At 38.9% G+C, this 5,717-nt stretch overlaps 1 long non-coding RNA gene across 1 annotated transcript; it reads left to right on the top strand.

Moving 5' to 3' along the window:
- The first annotated feature begins 2,822 nt into the window (after positions 1–2,822).
- On the top strand, positions 2,823–3,410 carry LOC149248933 (uncharacterized). Its single transcript, XR_016265798.1, has 3 exons — positions 2,823–2,952; positions 3,043–3,117; positions 3,239–3,410. It is a non-coding gene; the product is annotated as an uncharacterized LOC149248933 (long non-coding RNA).
- The last annotated feature ends 2,307 nt before the right edge of the window (positions 3,411–5,717 follow it).

The following is a 5,717-nucleotide window of genomic DNA, read 5'->3' as shown; positions in this document are numbered from 1 at the left end:
TGTGATATTTATAGTGCAAATGTTTTTGCAAACATTATTATTTTATAGTTGCTTGTAAATATGGAGTGTAAATGTTAGTCCTGGGTCAAGACTAAAGTCGACTGATTTATGTAAATAAATTTTATAATAAATAAATGTTTTTTCTCTTTGATATGGGAAACAACACTTGAGTATTTTGGGTTTCTTCATTGTCCACGTGGTTTCTGTGAAGTGGTTAAGTCCAAGTTGTGGACACAAAAGAGGAAAGTGACAGAAATCATAGTTGTAACTTTTCTAAATTTTCCCAAAATTCTTGGGAGAAAAATAAGTGGAGAGAAATGTTATGGTGAAAAATAAAAATAATGCTAAGTTGGATGAGAAAATAAAATAAGTATAGCTAGAAAGAAATACATACTTACTAAAGAAAAATGAAAGACTTTTACCTATTTTGAAAAAAATCCAAGGTAAAGCAAAAAAGTTTAAGTGAAAAGATAATAATTCTAAATCCCATCGAGAGAGTAGCCAAAATGATCAGACCTCTCTTGTGAAATTTTTAAACAAAGTTTGTTGATTGTTTATTGTAATATTACTGATATACTGAGGACATTGTGTGAATACTGTTTGTTCAATATAAGTGTGGATGAAATGCGAGAGAAATGCATATGAGGACTGCACAGGTTCTTGTTAGAGAATAATCTATCTTGTTAATTGAAATCAACAAGTCTAATTGGTTATTAGGTTGAGTTATTTTTAGAAAATTAATTTAGCAATTGCGATCCATGTTTGTGTGAGTTAAAGATTATTATATTTATTTTTACTAATTTCTAATCTTGTAATTTTAAGCCATTGAATAAAGCAATTTACTGAGTAGTCACTCAAATATTTGAGTGTTTTATTGTATGGTTTCTTTCTGTATCCATTTATGAGATTGATATCAGAGCCAAAGATCCCGCCGGAACCAGGGAGCTAAACTTATTAAGTGATTTTAAAGATTATTGGTAGAGTTTGTAAACCTATTGATATATAAAAATAAAAACTCTCGTAGTGCATGCTACACAGTCGTTGTTCACTGCCATCGGAAGAGTCAATGTTGAAGGAACTATTTACTGCTCTACTATTGGATCTTATAGAGCCACATTGCTGTTTATTGTAGTCTGTAGAATCTGCACTTGAGGGTTTGTAAACCCATCAATTTTGAATAAGCCACTGTCCACTAAGAATTGCAGTGGTTGTGTCGAGTGGAATCTTGATCCACAGTTTTTTAATCGTCGAGCATAGGAGGTTTAATAATGTTAATATCCAAGGTCGTGCAGGTTTGAGATGTCTTCAAGTTATGAAGTTTGACCATGTAAAATTTTAAATTAACTCCTTTCACGTGAATGGGTGGTTATTTATCAACAATGTTTGGAAGTATTTTGTTAGGGAGATATTTTGACAATAAAACAGGAAATTTACCTATTGCGAAAAATGATCTTTGAAGACGCATTTTAAAATCTGATTTCTTACACCTGTGAAAAAATGGGAAGAGGTTATTGTTATTTGGTTAGTTTTTGAGAAAAACCATTTTTAGTTAGCCACACTTCTCTTCCATGGGGTCGTAAAAAACAGAGTATCTGTGCAACATTTGTGAAGAGAAAACAGGACTTGCACAATATATTCCCACAGTGAGTGTGAGGCATGCAAATGTGATTTGAAATTATGACCATTAGGGAATAGAGGGGATGGAGACTTAAAGTAAATGAGTAGTATTCATACATGATGCGCTATGAAGGTTTTTAAAGGGGATTAGGCTTAAAGTAAGATAGAAAATACAACAATTATATGGGATGAGGGAATAGGTAAGATTAAAAGATATAATACGGAGATATGTGATGGGACGAGCCCGTTAACTTATAGATTAAAGTTAATTAAACAATGATTAATATTTTGGATCAGGTCAAAGCAACAATAGTTAACATTAAACAGTTGACTAGCACAGATATTTTTGGTTTTGGATTGTTGGCGTAGTTATTGATGATACGTTGGTAGGTGCGAGGGGACATCTGTCCTTGCCTCGGTCTTCACCCTCGGCGCTTCGACTATACTCCTCCTTCCCGCTTTTCACTTGTCACTTTGGTGCTTGGTTTATGCTTTGCTCCCGTGAGGGTTTGTGAGGGTTTGTCCGCATCTGTGTTAAGTTTTGTAATGGTACCTTGTCCGCTCCTGGTTATGGATTCCTCTGCCTAGTTTATTACTCTTCTCCGTGGACGCTGTTATTTTTATTGTTCTCTTAACTTTCTCTGTATATATTACTCTGTTTGCATTTCTGTCACGTACCTACACACTATAATACACCTATAAATAAAATTTTTATATACTATATAACCGCACCCACTCATGGTTAACATCTTATAATAAATAATCCATTACTGATTATTGTTAACGCCATTGTATCGCGTACATGCCTGACCCAAGGCAATGTATACATGGCAGGCGAACAGGTTATGTATCCAGCTGCCATACCACTAATATATAAATCTGGTTATATGTTAACTATATGGTTGGAGATCTCTATGCACATTCCTCGTATATACCGAGGCTGTACCAAACTCCTTCGTTGGCGTCTCCAGCATTGGACAACTGGCGGTGACTTAATGTTATATCTGACAGGCCATGTGATGAGGGCATGGTTTCTAAGCCTGGGTTTTTCCCGCGCCGGTTTTCTGGAAAATGTCGCCCTCATCAACGGCGCTCAGCCACCGGATGCAATCGAGGGTGGTCAGAGCTTCCACGTACCACCGCTGCCCATTAAAGTTTATAAAGGTTGCTCTCCGGATTTTTCGAGTCTTTTGTCTTCAGTTTCATTCGTATCTGCTCCTTATTCTTCGCTGCCATGGTTGCTCCTTCATTCCGCGCCCAGAACTACACAGCTCCAGTCTCATACACCGTTCGAGGGGTTTCTAGCTGCGGAGATGGTATTACTGAAACGGTCAGGTGAATTTCCTTACCAGTTAATAGCTCTTGTTATGTTTATAGTCATTGAATATTCACGCCGAGCCCTAATTTACTTCTCTGGTTTGACAGGTTGCACCTCCGGCTTCCGGCATCTCTGGTGTAACGTGGAGTCCGAGCTATTGAAGCCCACCAAGCCTTTCACAGGTATTTACCTGAACAAGGGTTTGACTCTCGGTTGGATTCTTTCGGTTTATTTTTGGGGTTGCCAGAGTTTTCTCTGAGCAAGAGCAGCGACCCAACCTCATTGTCATTCGGTTGGTCGCAGGTCTCAATGGACCTCCCTCCTACTTGGGTACCAAGAACTTCTGGGACCGTTTGAGGAGTCGGGTCCCTCCCCTCCATGGTGAACATCGCTGCTTTTCTGAGGCCGGACTTCTATTGTCTCTATACATATGAATTTGTACTTTCGTTGATTTAAATGTCGGAACTATGGCTTACTTGTGACTGGTTACAAACCCTGGTTCGAGACCAGTGGCCTATTTATTTTTGTACCCATATAGATTGAAAGTCGAGGTTTACAGTATCCCTCTTTTGGTTATATAATGACTTAATGTTCTGTTTAGTAATATGGAGTTCTGTAATGCTTATTGTATTTCGTCATTATCTGTGAAGGAATGTACATATGTTACCCCGCCGTGCCTACATCTGGTTCCGTAGATGCATGGCTAACTGGCTGAGGGTTTGAATTAGCATAGAAGGGTATGTTGTCGCGCCATCATCTGTTACCATAGATGTATGGCCGACAGTGACAACCCTTCATGCAAAGGACTATGAGGTTGACATATGAATGCTCATTTCCATTTCTTCGGCTCATCATATGAATATTGGGATTCTAGTTATAAAGAACAGGCATTATGTTTTCGAACCCTTTTTATGCAGTGAGATTACCACAATGATTGCGGAATGAATGTTGTGGCTCTGCCGCAGGTTCTAGATTCTTCTCTATGTGTGATAATATTTTTCTCGGTATCAAACCCCGGTTTATAATAGGATAATCTCAGCCCTTTCTTTAACGTTCTGATTTCATATGAGCCGCTTGGTACACTATACCGACTCGGGGTTCCGCATTACTGTGTTTTTCCTCATCATTTTAATAATAACTCTGTTAACAGATGATTCTAAGAATGAAGAGGGTATCCTATTCAGCTGACTGTGCATGCGTTTCTTAGGGTATGGACACCGTCTTGTTCTCTGCCTATTTGTTGCATGAGGTTTTCGGTCCTATTGACTCGGTTATGACTGCGAGATGTAAACTCATTCTGTCATTAGCCCGTTTCATTTACTCCACGGTCACTGCATTCTTTTCTTGATATTACCGTCACACCGTGAAGGCTTCTCTTTCTTCGCTCAATGTATCAACTATTGCATATTTGGCTTTATATCATAACAATGATATCATGTAAGGTTTTCGTTCACGTCTTCTCTATCTACTGGAATTTTGCAGCGAATAACTGTAACTGAATACAAGATCTTTACAGTACATCACTACTTAGCTTGCCATACAGGCTATCAATAATCTGTACCAGTTACGTGTACCCACTATCTTTAACATTACAGATATTGACTCAGTCTAGACCCTAGACAGTCTTTCTACCACAGTTTAACCATAGACTATCTATAAAAATGATGTAGATAATCACAGTTAATTTTCCAGCTTCACTGATATCCAGACTTGAATGGGTTCCGTTACTTACCTGGTTTCCTGCTGGTAAGATGAAATCTGGAACAGCCTTCAGTCAATCCTTGTGTGAAGCTTGTTTTCCTCCCAACCATGAGACCAGTCCTCCAAGACTTGAGTCTCCCCCCAAGCTTCTGTTTACCGGATCACAATCCTCAGTGAACCAGCACTCTGTGCTTGACTATCTGGTCCTTACCAGACGTAGTCCTTTTCAGGGTCTTTCCCCTTTTCTCTCTCACACACTCTGCCTGTCTCTCCAGCACACCATTCTCCATCCCCCTTCTTGTTCCCCTGTTAGGGTGCTCGCTGATCCATTTAACCAATGCCAAGAATTAGTTGTAACTGATATGTAATTTAAAATTGCTTTTATGCAGGTTTGATTAACTGATTGGTAATTTAATATTACCTTACGTGGGGTTAATCAAAATAGGTATATTACAATTTCTAGTTAATATGCTGTTAATTCTCTGTGGGTTTCAAGTTGCGGTCACAACGGACCCCTATGCTTGACTTCGACAGATACTGGCAAGGTAAGTCCTTTCCTTCATAGCTATAGTTATTTACTCAGTTTTACTGTGGTACTAAGGGTAGCCGCTCCTTGTGAGCAGGGCTCCCTCTTGTGGCTGCGACCTAGTTTCGAATTCATTCCACTGGCGCTTTCTATCCTTTTGGTAAGGTAAGTTATGGACCTTACTTCCACTACTCGTTATTGGTTCTCACAACTTGTTTTTGGAATGAAAACACTAATATGTCTCTGTTGTCCCCTTTGCAGGTTGGGGTTAGCTCCAAATTGAGTCGCTGCTTGGATTTCTACCAATGAAACTGGTAGGGTCGTTCTCTGTTATAGTCTTGTTGTTTGTGGACTTCCTTCTTCGGATCCTTCACTGGTGTAGTCTGCTATTTGGTTAGGAATTGAGAGATTTGGTTTCTCTGTCAGTTATTTAGTGTCCAACGAGTCCAGGTTGTAAATAATTTCTTATTTTCTATACGGTCGTTGTTCAGGGTTTCAAACCCTAGCTTTGTTGTTTGGTCTTCCTGAAGAGGAAATCGCTCCACTTTGTTGTTG

Source organism: Pinus tabuliformis, chromosome 7, assembly GCF_031772625.1.
Source record: "Pinus tabuliformis cultivar Carrire ecotype Pingquan chromosome 7, CPIR1, whole genome shotgun sequence".
NCBI lineage: Eukaryota > Viridiplantae > Streptophyta > Pinopsida > Pinales > Pinaceae > Pinus > Pinus tabuliformis.
The sequence above is the reverse complement of the archived record's forward strand: the minus strand, read 5'-3'. Positions and strand labels throughout refer to the sequence as shown.